This window comes from Sceloporus occidentalis, unplaced genomic scaffold, assembly GCF_023333645.1.
Source record: "Sceloporus occidentalis isolate IW3139 unplaced genomic scaffold, rSceOcc1.0.p SCAF_122, whole genome shotgun sequence".
NCBI lineage: Eukaryota > Metazoa > Chordata > Lepidosauria > Squamata > Phrynosomatidae > Sceloporus > Sceloporus occidentalis.
In genome coordinates this window covers 2,021,782-2,035,560 of record NW_028317102.1, presented here as the reverse complement: position 1 = coordinate 2,035,560, position 13,779 = coordinate 2,021,782, and positions in this window count along the sequence as shown.

Sequence of the window (13,779 nt, the reverse complement as noted above, 5' to 3'; positions counted from 1 at the left end):
GCATTGCATGTATGTATATAAATATCGTCTCATTTATTTTCTTGTGCGCATGCATTTGTTTCTCTCTCGTTTCTTGGCGATCCCTGCGTTTGGCAATTGATTTCCTAGCTCTTCAAGATGCATCTTATTATATTTTCAATTTAATGGTGTCCCTTTGAGACGCATGTCAGAGATATGTGGATTGATGTAATGAAAGTCTTGTCTTGTTTATATATGTTCTTTATTTGTTGTATACCCAGCTGTGCAGTTTCTGCTCCATGGTAGTTATTTAATGTAGGAAAATAAAGACGGTGACATGTGCACATATCTGGGAAGTTTCTAAACGAGCTGTCTCTTAGACCCTTTAATAAACCATCACAAACATTCTAATAGCGGCAACCAAATGGTTCTACTAATGGCCCTTTACTGCCATGACTTCTCAGGCGGCAAAGATATTCTGAATAAAGTCACCCGTATTCAAGAAGAGATTTCGGCTGTTATATAGAAGTGAGGACACCACCAATTGGGAGATATCATTAAATCCGGAAGGAGCATGAACAAAGCAGCTGCAGACTGTGCTACCGCTTGTGCTACCGCTACCCCTACCCCACACATGAGCTACACTTAAAACCTCTATCTACCAGTGATAAGGAGGTTCATGTCTGAAGTTGCCTTTACACTTGGGGTGACCCCCAAGAGACCCCCCCCAAAAGGAATAAACACCACAAAAAGAAATAAAAGAACAATTCAACCAGGAATGGACAGCAGCTGAACCGATTGTCCCTGCTGAAGAGCATCTCAAGTCATTTATGTCATTACAGAGGAAAATCTCTATTTACATATTTGTTCTCATTCCTCTTTGTATGCAATTTCTCCCTTTGTTGGAACTCTTGGTGGTCACCCCAAGTGTAAATGTGAGTCCAGACATGGACCTCCTTGCTCACGGCCCTTGGAAGGTGTTTATAATGCTCTTCTGGCTTATTCCCTTGATTCTAAAAAAGTGTCTGCAGAAGAGGAAAAGCTTGGTGTACTTACCTTGAGCCTGTGGTTGCCTGTGATCTTCTGTTTTTTGGGGACTTGGTGGTTAGAGTGTCTGATTCCTCAGATCTCTTCACCCAGAAGGCCATGGTGCAACCAGGTTCCCCAAAGCTCCTGATTTCTCTGGTGAGGGCAGATTTGAGTAATCTTTATGGTTATCCCTTGTTTTGAGTGGTCCTTCCCCTTGTGGAAATCCTGTCCTCCCTCTGGCCTTTTTGCCGGGGTAGCCATATATACCCTCAACGAATGCTCTCCCGGAGAAAAGAAGATGGGCATCTGGTTCTACCCTGGACGTTTGACACTTTTTTCCCTACTTTTCTTTTTTTTCGTGGCTTTGCCTGGGTATTTAGCCTAGTTTTGGAGATGCTCCTGAACATGGCCGTGCCGTAGAGCAAGCTGTTACATTACTGTCTATTCTTGGCCGAGTGGTTCTCGTACCTCTTTATATTCAACCAGGCTTTTTTTTTATTGGAATATCTGTCGTATCCCAGGTTTTAAAACTTGACTTGATAGAATGGCTTGGTTGCAGTAACACTTTCATAGTGCTTTTCTTTTCATTGCTTGTTTTGCGGTATTGCTAAAATGAGCCAGTAATTCTACACCATTCCTGGGTATTAGCGTTCCAGACGCCTACCGTGACAACCCAAAATTTGGCAGAAGATGCCGGTAACAGGTGAGATACCAAAGGCTCCAGTTGATCCGCAGACTGATTGTATCCACGGACTCACACAGCGCCGCGTACTGATGCCAGCTAACGGTTTGAAGATGAAAACAAGCCAAATCTTTGGATTTTCTGGTTCACGTGGAATTCTAAAAGAAAGGTCACACATTCTATTTTAGCTGAAGCCCACCAGCAATGATTTCTCCATGGCAACACAGGGCATTGGAGTGAACTGGATGTCAGAGTCCATTGGGTTAGAAACCTGGGTAATAAAAAATATCTGATTCCTAATAAATTTGTGTCTTTAATCCGTGCGGATTCCACAACGCTGTTAATCAATTCCTAAATGTCTCCCCTACGCGGACAGGGGAGGAATAATACTATCATTAATGATTGCCTTCTCTTTTCATCCTTGTTCCTTTGACAAATACCTCCACGGTAACCAATCAATGGGATTCGGTTTTGTTCAGATTATCTAGTTGTTTTTTTCCATGGTTTATTACTCAATCAAGCATGGTATGCCCAGGTCAATGGCTTCATATGTCAGCTACACATCAAGAGTCATGTATTTTAACTATGCGTAGTAGTAGCGGAGTAGACTACATTTGTAGAAACGCACACAAAAATCACAAAATCGTGCATGCTCGCACTTTCATATAACCGTTCTAGAATGGCTTGGGGAGGACCATACGCATGTACACAGTCACATATGTACATAACATTCGCATGTACACAATCCCCCTTTCCCATATGCAAAAACGGCATGCCTACAACTTCAACACACACAGAAAGCTGCAATATCCTTCATAAATTCACACAATCTTTTCACGCGCACACTCACAGAAACACATATACAATCATAACTTGTTCATTCATGCGCTTTCACACAGTACTATGCACGCTTTGAATGCGCATTCTATGGGCAGATCCAGGGCAATTACCCCTCCTGAGAAAGATGGTGTCATATGGGGGGGGGCAGGCGATTGTGCGACCCCCTGGTGGTAGGGAGATCTGGTCTGTTTGCCCTACTGTACAGCATTAAGCTGACTCCTGCATCCAATGGCCAATATCTGATCATCAACTTGGCCTGTGTTACCTTTCAATATATTTTCTCCTTTAGGGGAATCTTAAGTGTAAAGGTGAGTTCAGACGTGAAGCTCCTTGCTCGCTGTGCATAGAGGGATACCAGCTGCACGCCACTGATGAGATCCACAAAAGTCAAAATTGTATTTCTGAGTATTTTTGTCTCCTTGTGCGTATAAAATTTGCCTTGCGTTTCAGTTCTAGGCTACCCGCTGATGGACGTTTTTTCCTCTGTAATAGCAAAAAAGTGAACTAAAGTCTGAGATTCTCCTGAGGATAGATTCACCATAGGGCTGAAGGTTGCTTAAGTTTTGTCCATTTTCAGTCAACCCGGCATGATCCTGTCAAAAACCCGCGCTAATAGTGACCTCGGATGATGTCAAGACATCTCTGCCAAGCAGCAATAACCAAAAAATCCCCCCCTAGTGACTTAACCCAACACTTAAAGCATGTAACTGATCAACTCATCCGAGACAAGGGTCACCAAGCGCGCAAGACTAGTGTTAGAAGTGTTAGTAACTTTGTAACAGCTGATGGAGCACGAGGGCAGGTGGTCTTCTGCGCTCCATTTGTTCGATGGGGGAGAAGGTAGACAAGACACAACAATAAACAATAATATACTTTATTTTTTATTTATTTTACTATTATTTCTGCTTTTAAAAGTCTGAATACTTTTCTTTCTTGTTTTTTTTTTTCTCTTTTTACTTCCTATTAGAAGACATCATGAAGCTCTTTTGAAGAATTGTCTCTCTTCTGGGACAGCTTTACCCTAAGGGCAATAATTAAGTGCAGTTTTTGGACTTTTCATCATCATACCCCCTTTTCCAGAGACCACTGGGGACTTAAACTACCCTCGTGGGGCAGTGATTTTCAAACAACCCCTTTTGCCCCATCTCTAGCAGAACTAAGCAAAAGCATGGACTATTCTTCTAAACCGATGTCGAATTCAATAAACACCATGCGGGATTCTCCTCTTCCCCGACCCCCTTAGCGTGTTCTGTGTGTTCCTCTGACTCGCTCCAGACCTTGTATCTGGATTAATCAATACTTCTTAAGTGATGGATGAGCTTCGATGTTCCTGTTTCCTCTACGACACGATAGTCTCTTTATATCATTTTGTCCAGGCGCAGCTCATGCAATCAGTTTAGTGGGGCTATAGATTTCATATACTCGCTCGTCTATGTCCCTTAATTAGCAGATACCTTCTGTAACATTGGTCCTGACAGGAGTAATAATCCTTTCAGGAGAAAAAAAAGGTAGGTTTATCAGAAATACGTTTTTGGGACTTTCAGATGAAGACGAGACCTCTGAGGTTCCGAAAGCTTATGTGAATCTACATCTTTTTTCTGTGTTGGCCCAATCAATCTCATCGTCCACCAAAGACTTGATACGGCTATATACTCCATTTTTCTTATTTATTAACTAAATAAATTTGGTATGGCTGTTAACCATATAAATGCCAGAGCTGTCCAAGAACCTGTTAAACCTTTTGGACACATAGAATTAACCCCTTAAGGACAATGGGCGGTCCCTAAACCCATTGAAAACAATGCATTTTGAGCCCCAACATGAGGGGTGGTTGTTACTTGATACTTTGTATATTAAAAAAAGATGCACTCAATTTTTTCCAACAAAAGTCATAAAAAAAAAAATTCAGTAAAAACAGAAATGGAGGGGAAAAAAAACTGGAAATTTGGTAGAGCAAACATTTTTTTCTTACGTTTTTATTCCTCTTACTACAAAAAGTGACTTTGGTAGAAAGTTTGAAAGTGGTCACTACGGCAACCAGTGGAATTTTCATAGTGATTGAAGCATACTATTGGTTACTATGGTGATGAGACCACTTGTCAAACTATGCAGAGAAATCCCGTTTTTCTACCTAACCTCATAATTTAAATTTAGGACTGACTTGTGGATCACAGGACACTGGGGAGAAACAGATATGTAAATTTTTATTCGTAAGGCGGGGGTTTTGTGACTTTATCTTAGTAAGTGTAAATGTATGGTTAAAAGGAATGCAGATATAAGCCATATTGCTATCTTACTTCTGTTCTAACATAAAAAGTTGGTTATTATTTTTCTCTTTTCACCTGCTGCGTTTACCATGTGTGAGAAGTATAATATCAGTCTCTTAACCTCTTTACTTACAAGCTTCCACGATTGCAGTCCGCTTGTCTCAGACAGGACACAATGTATCCACAACGAGGCCATTACACGAGTGGGCATCTCTCGCCAGGAGGGCAAGGCACCTTTTGCTCCAGGGGTAAGGGCTAAATGACCCATTGCGTCCCCTACTGCTCACCCACCTCATGCAGCCCTCTCAGTGACCGACCGACCGACCGACCGACCGACCGACCGACCGACCGACCGACCGAGTTGGCTATGTCACTCTTCTACATCGATGCCACCTTATGTGGCCTTGTTGAGTGTCCTCTTTCCACAGCTTGGCCCTCATTGAACAATCTAACCTAGTTGGGGTGAAATTGACCCCCTGCTTCATCAGCACACCCTGTCTCTTAAGGTTTCAGAAGTATTTCTTTGCAAACTCATGACTCAGAAGTTTATCTGAATTCTAACCATCACCCTGATGACCAGGAATGGACTGAGGTTGACTAAGTGGCGTTTGCCCGGTGTGCCAGATGGCCAGTCCATTCAAAAAAATGGAGCGGCTGCATTCTGTGGTCTCATTACCCTGCATCCTAAACCAAAAATTAGAAGGCACCGGAGTGGGTACGTTCCCTTGGTGTCAGTAGATGATGGATCATTATCTGTTTCTAAGGAGACCAGGGTGGGCTAGATCCCTTTCTATAGATTCTTACTAATTGTGCAGTCCTAGCAGGAAGGGGGATGGTAAGTTAATAGACAAGACCGTATCCCCCTTGAGTGTCTCCTCGTCTTGATGGTCCATATATCTTGTAAGGATCAACTGTAGGGAGTCTTTGTTACCAAAAAATAAGGTTTAAAGATGCTGTCCCACTTATCCATTAATTGCACTCTCTAATATGCAAATAAACCTCAGTAGTTCTTTCATCATTACATTATTATTTCCCTAGACATAAAAACAACACACAAGAGCTAAAAGCCTTTTTTTCAGTTTCTATGGCAGCCACCTATCAGCATCTGGTTTTGTGTCACATGACAATTTAGTGTTCCTGGCCAAAATTATGAATGAGACAAAATACTACATTTTTTCAATAAATATTTCTGAGAAGGGATTGGGGATTCAGCAGTACTAGGAATGATGTTTCTAATGACGCATTTGGTGTTGGATTCCGCAGAGGAGATGGAACAACTCATTTAGATCCTACCATAGCACTGATGTCTAAGGAGCAGGTTGTCCCTAGGACCTCCTGTCCAAAGGGAAGGGGGCATCAAAACTATGAGAACTGCCAGGGTTTCTAATGCTGACGGATAACTCATGTATGAGGATGAGCAATGTGTAGGCTGATGGGTCCAGAGAGCGGCAGCCGCTATTGCCACAAAACCAGGGCAACACACATAACGTCAAGAACATGATAAGGGTGGTACCAAGACCTGCAGCTTCATCTTTTACTATCCTGGCCTCTCATCACATCTCCATCTGTGTTACGTCTCAAAGTCATCCTCTCAACTTTAAAACTGCCCCTGCTCTATATAATGACGCAACGTTGTGATACAAACACAAAGATCTCAATGCATTTAAATGGTCTTTTTTGTATCCATAACGTTCTCTGTCACAGCTGGTACTGGGGCTCACGATCCAATAACCAGTATTGGATGTCACTTATGCATTCGGCTTTCTGCGGCATCTCACGCATAGGAACCAAAAATAAGAAATCTTCACTAAACCGGTCCATAAAAAGAAAGGAAAGGCCGGTTTGGTCCAATGATGATGTAAACCAAATTGTATCCGTTCAGTAAGACGAATCGGATGGGGGTTATGTGGACGCTAACAGATGCTGCAAAATTATAGTAGAGGCATGTTTGCAGCATACCTTTTTTATTATTGATTCTGATAACGGATTTCCCATCAATTCCTATTGGGGCTTTCTACCTATATAAAAATATATTGTCCTAATAACAATGCATGGTTAGTAAGGTTGACTAACCACCAGGTTATCCTTTTATACTAATTCCACTGTGTTGGTCAAGATCGAGGCAAATAAATTGCTTGTTGTATCATGTTATCTATACCCCCCCTGAGCATTTTGCTCAAGATAGCAGTTACTCTTAATAAAGAATAAACAGACCACCCATCCTATTTAAGAACCATTTGGCCCCATCTAATCTGCCCATTGTTCCTGATGTAAGGACTCAGACCTGGTCTCGTCTTATATTGGGTATAGCTTTATGCTTTCATACCCTAACAGTATCACCCTCTGCCACCTCTGATGGGTGGATGCTCCATAAATCTACTACCCTCTCAACTTTTAACTCTCAGCTGGTATAAATAACAATGTACAGGAAAAGTTTATAAAGTTACCAGTTAGAAGGGACAGTGGATTGCCGTTAGGTGTTTTGTAATTTATTTTCCCATTAATTATGAGATTTTTTTTCCCATAGACCTCCTTGGTATTCTCCTCTGCGGTAACCCACATCATTAAAACTAGCCTTGGGGTGAGTACCACAATTATAATTCCGTACTAATGACTGATTCATTTAGTAGCCTTAGGTAAGTAACCTTTGACGCTATCCCCGTGTTAGCACTGGGTGACATCATAGTTAGCACAAATTAGGAAGCTTGTCTATGCTTAACACAACATTTCAGCAATCAGGGAATCAGAGATATAAGTTCTATACATTATATAGAATGGATTACTGAGCTTTGGTGGCACTTTATTGTATGTACGATTATATGTGGATCTTGAGCTCCTTGAGATGTTGGCCGATCCCTTATCATTATTCTTCACTTAGATGCAAGGCCGGTAGGTAGCGTTCTCCTGGGTTCCTCCAAGCATCATTCATCCACTGCTCCAGAGCCCAGTGGCGGTGGCTTTACACCAATCCAGCCGACTACTGGCATTGAGCATAGTCACTTTGTGGTTGTTATTCTAACATGCTTCCAGAAGTCAAAATGCGTAGCTCCTTCAATTCTATAGTGACTGAATGGCCAGATTGTATGGAAACACGGAACCATAAATTATGAGAGACAAATGTATTTGAGGAATGAAGCATTTAGTTGGGGGGAGGGAGAGGCAAATACAAATGGGGGGATTCCAGGACCAGATCCCCATTACATGCATTAAAATGGGTATGATGGCTGGAGACAAATTGGGTTGATATATCGTAGTGTCTAGTTTACCTTACACAGGACACATTCATATGCAGGGAAAATGCATGTTTGCTGGTCTCAATCCTGGTGTTATCAGCACAGGTTCCATTCTGGAATGCCCAGTGCCCAAAATAATAGAGATTCCGTGAGCGATTGGTCCAGATACTTCCTCCAGATGCTGCCGGCCCATCCTGAGGTACAAAATTACAATAAAAATGGAGGTTATACAGACTTGGAGTAAATACAGTGAATTACATACATTTTATGTTCCTTATAAAATGTAAGTTGTATGTACATGCTGCTTATATGATTGTATATACTCCTTAAAAGAGCATTTTTGAAGCTTGGAAAATAACAAAAATGTTGAAAAATAAAAAAAAATGTGGGGTGCTCCTTGGGACGGTTTAAGGCCCTTCAACAAGTGTAGTCGAAAGTTGATATTAACTAATAAAGACCTCGCCACCTACTGTATAACACATTCTTATTATTTATTGATTTATATAGCGCCATAACATTCCGCAGCGCAGTGGGAAAACAAGTAGCGCATCACATCACATCACAACAGGTAAGGGGGGACCCTCTCTCACAGGAGCTTACAATCTAAAAAGAAACAAAGTAGCAACTCTTTGTGCGTAACATTGCTATGAATGTGAAACGGTCAATATTTGTAAATACTGCAAACCATCATTATATCATTTTATAAAAAATATTTAGATTAAAAACAAAAACTAAAAAAATATATTTAGTTTTTTTTTTTCCTGTGTGCAGTATTAGCCCTGCTGATGGTATTTGGGCCAATATTAACTTGCCCCCCAACCCCATGCCCAAGCTGCTCTTGCATTACCCTGATGCCAAGGCCCTCCCCAAGGAAACCCCCCCCCTCCTGTCTTTTTTTGGCTGCTCAGTGCAGTAGGAGCTGCTCCTTAGCAGTGCGGCTCTATTAGGAGGAATGCGGTAGTGATGTATAGTCTATGAGAGATGTGGCCTGCAGTGTGCCCAGCACTGCCTCTGGTGCTGATGCTGCTGCTGCTGCTGATGCTGTGAAGGAGGAACCTGTCTCTCTCTCTCTCCCTCTCTCTCTCTCTAGATCCAAACTGATGCTGAGGATTTGCTAACCTGGGGATGCACAGCTCTGGGACTTGGCTTCATTAAGGAATCTACTTCTTTCTGGACCAGCCACAAGATTTGGGGAGGAAAAAAAAAAAGGAAAAGAAAATAAGGGGTTAAAAAAAATAACCCTACTTGAAATACACACACAGAGCCAGCAAGGGAAGGATTCAGTCCATGCAACAAGAGGATGAGTGTGTGATCAGAGGGCAGTCTTGGATAAGGTAAGGAAAGGGGGATTTTATCTCATTGCAGAGTCATGGAGGGTGATGCTACATTTAATTCTACAATGTATCAATGCTTGGAACTGAGCTGGGTTTAGATTCTTTGGGTGCTGGTGTGGAGCTGGTGGGGAGGTGCACATGATTTCCTGGTACTCATAGGGTTAAAGCAGATTTGCTAAGAGTTGGGCATCTCCCTAGGTGTGGGGTTAACCCAGTAAAACTGGCAGGCAGGGCATGGGGAGACTGGGAATGAGGTTCTTCCCCATAACTGCTGGTGGAAAAGAGCACTGGAGACTTGGAGAGGTCCAGCAGCATCCTTCAAGATGTTCATGTGCTCCATACTGGGAACCAGGCATGTGTGCCTAATATATATATTATATATATATACATAAATAAATATATATATACACATGTATATATATATATATATATATATATATATATATATATATATATATATACATACATATATACATGTGTATATGTATATATGTATGTATGTATGTGTATGTATATATTTATATATATGTATATATATATGTGTATGTATATATATATATATATATATAAATATATATATATATAGATATAGGTTTATACCAGCAGCCCTTGAATGCTACATTGTATTCTAGCAAAGAAATCCATAGCCTTCCGCACAAACTTTATGGTCTATATGTTTTTTTTTAAATCCATATGCTTTTTCACCCTCTCTCCAGTCCATTTGCAATCACATTACAATACCTGACCATGGCAAGCTCCGCTATCATTCCTCTAATGTATCTGTGTAATATGTGACTGGAATAAGAGATGGTGCTAATTTGGCTTCAGACACTCACTGTGAGATAGCCTTGATGCATTTTTATTGCCTGATATTTATGAATTAAATATTTCTCATCAAAAAAAAGGAAATTAGATTCCTTTTATTTTTTCTTTTCTTTTCTTGCATCAGGCAAACCAACATTTGCTGGCACTAAACGAGCCAACTTAAAAAAAAAAAAAAAAAAATGACTAACTTCCGATATTGCCCGGTTGCCCGGACCATGGTTAACCCTTCGAGTGCCAGGTGCTGCCTGGCACATTGAGAGTTAAAATGATTCGTGGCGGGGGGGGGGGTGTGGAATGCCAGTGGTCCTTGGTTAGATTATATAGATTATCCGTGTCCGGATGCTCAGATGTTTAACCCCGTTTGCACCAGCGAGGTGTTTGCGGTGCAGTGCCTTTTTGCACGTGAATGCATTGAGCACCTCCCCCCGCACTGGCACTGAAACGGTTAATGTTGCAGAAACGGCTTCTTTAAAAAAAAAAAAAAAAATCTCCCCCTGCCTGCTCCTTTTGACAGCGTGTGTAATTAAGTAGACTGTCCTCTAGAAAAGGTTTGCGTCTGAAGAGATGGATTTGTGGTTAAGTATCGCGCATGCTATATCCCTGCCTTAATTGGTGTGTTTTGGGCAGATTGATTGCTTTTCACCAAGCGATATATGGAATCTAAAACACGCGTGGAACACGGTATGCTACATAACATACACATCGTATGCGCTCAGCCTCCCCCCACCCCAGCCCAATGGACCACTAAGGCCACGTCTCATGTGCTCACGTTGCACGAGAATAATTAAAATCTACAATTCCATCCGTTTTTTTTTTTCCCCTTTTTTTTTTTTTTTTTTTTTTTTTTTTTTTTAACGTCCATGGCGGAGACCGTAAGGAAACGGAATGACTTTTCCCTTAGCCTGCTCCGGATTCGCAGACCTTCTTTCTGTCTTAAGATTCCATCCTCAGCTTCTTAATTCCAAATTCATTTTAGTTTTTCGGGGTCCTCGGAGCATCTTCATAGCTCCGAGCCTTACCAAAAAAAACTAAAAACCCAACGAAACCACTTAGTTAACCAATTCTTGCGGTGTGAAGTGGGAATGAGTTTAAACAGAAGCGGATCGGAAGAGCGTGTGTTTAACGTCTTTTTATTACTAGAGAAATTCTTACTCTACCTGATTACAATGCAGCCATATTAACCCCTCAATGACAAAGCCCGTACATGCACGGGCTCAAAATGCATTGTTTTCAATGGGTTAAGGGACCGCCCATTGTCCTTAAGGGGTTAAAAAGGTCCTCGGAGAAATGTCTTCAGCGGCTTATTGGTACGGCTTCGTCGGCGAGGGGTTTCTGTGCGCGCCGCCTCCTCCCCTGCTACAATCTCAATGATTTTTTATTTTTTTTTAATCATTTTTATTCATATCATCTCACGGCGGGGGTTTATTGAATTCAAAAGGCTTACGGAAGATAATTTGGAGAAGGAGGTGCCGTGGCTTATTTATTTGCAACAGGTGTCTCAATGTTTGCTTCTTATTCTTTCCTCCTGCGGACTCGGGGGGGAAAAAATAACCCCAGTCATTTTGTATCATTCGGCTGTTTGAGCGAAGGAAAATCTTGCTCGGCTGCTCCGTGATAACGACAGAACAAAAGTCAGAGGCTTAGATGGAATGTAAGGAACTTTTACATTACTCAGAGTGTGGTGGATAAGTGGAACAGCCTCCCAGCAGAGGTGGTAGAGGTTAGCACAGTAAGGGAATCACTAGTAAGCAGTTGCACCCTCAGATATTCATGATTTATTTCCATTGGGATTACAAGTTGGGCCAAAAGTTGCCAGTGTCTAGAATCTCTGGAGGGTATTAATCAAGGTGTAGAAATCACTAAATTGCTAAAAAAAAGTACACAATTTTGTTTGTAAAATTCTCTCAAAGCTTAAATTAATATATATTTTAAGTAAATATATATATATATATATTAATTGTGATAGTCATTAGAACAATTGGTAAATAATTACCGATAATGAGTAAACAATTAAAAATAATTAAATTGAATAATGCACATGTTTGGGACCTCCCCAGGGCAGGCTACATGAAGCAGTCCTTCTTCCGGGGGAGTGGCTTGATAAGGGGGCAGGGCTAGCTGTGCATAGTGGTGGGGCTAGACCCAGATAGCCTTAATTGGGCTTGGAGAAGGTGGGGAAGTGGGTGGGAAGTGGGTGTGGCCAAGTGATCCAGGAATGTAGCACTTCACCCGGAGACTCCAGGTCAAACCCGGAGAATTTCATGTTGTCCTTATATATCAACATTCTAATAAGAGGTTATAATGGAACCATATGACAATCTTCAGATGGCCTCATAAGAAAAATGGAGATAGTCCCTAAACCTTACTCAACATTACAATTTTCTGAAATTTGCCCAAAATACGTTATCAACAACTACTAAAGACTCCAGGTGCCTCTGGAAACGTGACACCTCCATTAATTAGAGGAGAGATGTGATGGCGAATCTGCCGTGTTACTATGTTTCTTCCACACATTCATAACGTGGCACCATAATTACTCACGAGTGCGGAAACCCCGTATATATATAAAAACCTCACGGCAAAATACTCCTGATTTGTTGCCTTTTATTACTTACGCAGATGCGTATGATTTCAGCTGGTAAAGCAAATGAACTCCCTGGCCTCCTTAATGGTTGGTGCCTTGATGGAAGCCAAGTTCTTCAGGTCAGCATGATATGGCCAAACAGCTTCCCTCTAAACGCGAGATGGGTAATAATATTTGGGTTGACGCTTTTACACCTTATTACCCTTACGTAGGAGAACAGAACGCTTCATTGGGTATCTCAGGATATGAATGTGATCTTCAAATGGAACTGATAATGGAAGTGTCCCGAGGTCACCGCGGGAGAGTCTAATAAGCGTATTAACCTTGGATCTCGTATCTGTGGTTTGTTTTACAAATGATTGAATACTTCTGCCTCTTGTAGAAAGCACGCTTCTCTCGCTCACTGTTTTATTTTGATAGAATGGTTTGAGATGATGATTATGGGCATAGTTATCAGAGGCTTGGTCATGACAAAGGACATCTGGGGTAGATATGAAATGTAATCTTCTGTATCACCAGAAAAATGTAACAGCTTGCATTGTACCCCAGACATCCTACCCAACAAATGGTAAAGAGTCCCTATCCTTATGCCCAAGGACTTGACTGGCCACCTGGCTCATCAGGTTAATGTCCAGTGGGCCGGTGGCCCATAAGATCTTATATTTTCTGATCTCCAGTGCCTTGAGTATTAAACAGTGACTATAAAAACGTAACATATCAAGCCGACAACCGCACTTGGTGGCTACGGGTCAATTCACCAACCACCCCAAGAGTATTCATTGCTAATTGGGGTTTATTCACTAAAGAGGGAGTTGACTGGTATTTCATCCCTCTGACTTCACTTTACATTAGCAAAAGGCCAACCCCAGTGAGCTCTGGTTCCAAGAACAGCTTGGGTTGCCCCTGTATTACTCATAATTCAGAGACAGTTCTTGACCCTTACCCTACTGATTGAACTATACATTATGCAGGGCCAGCCTGCTCAGTCTTTCAGAGACAGACCCTCAATGCTACAGAATGGCTTCAG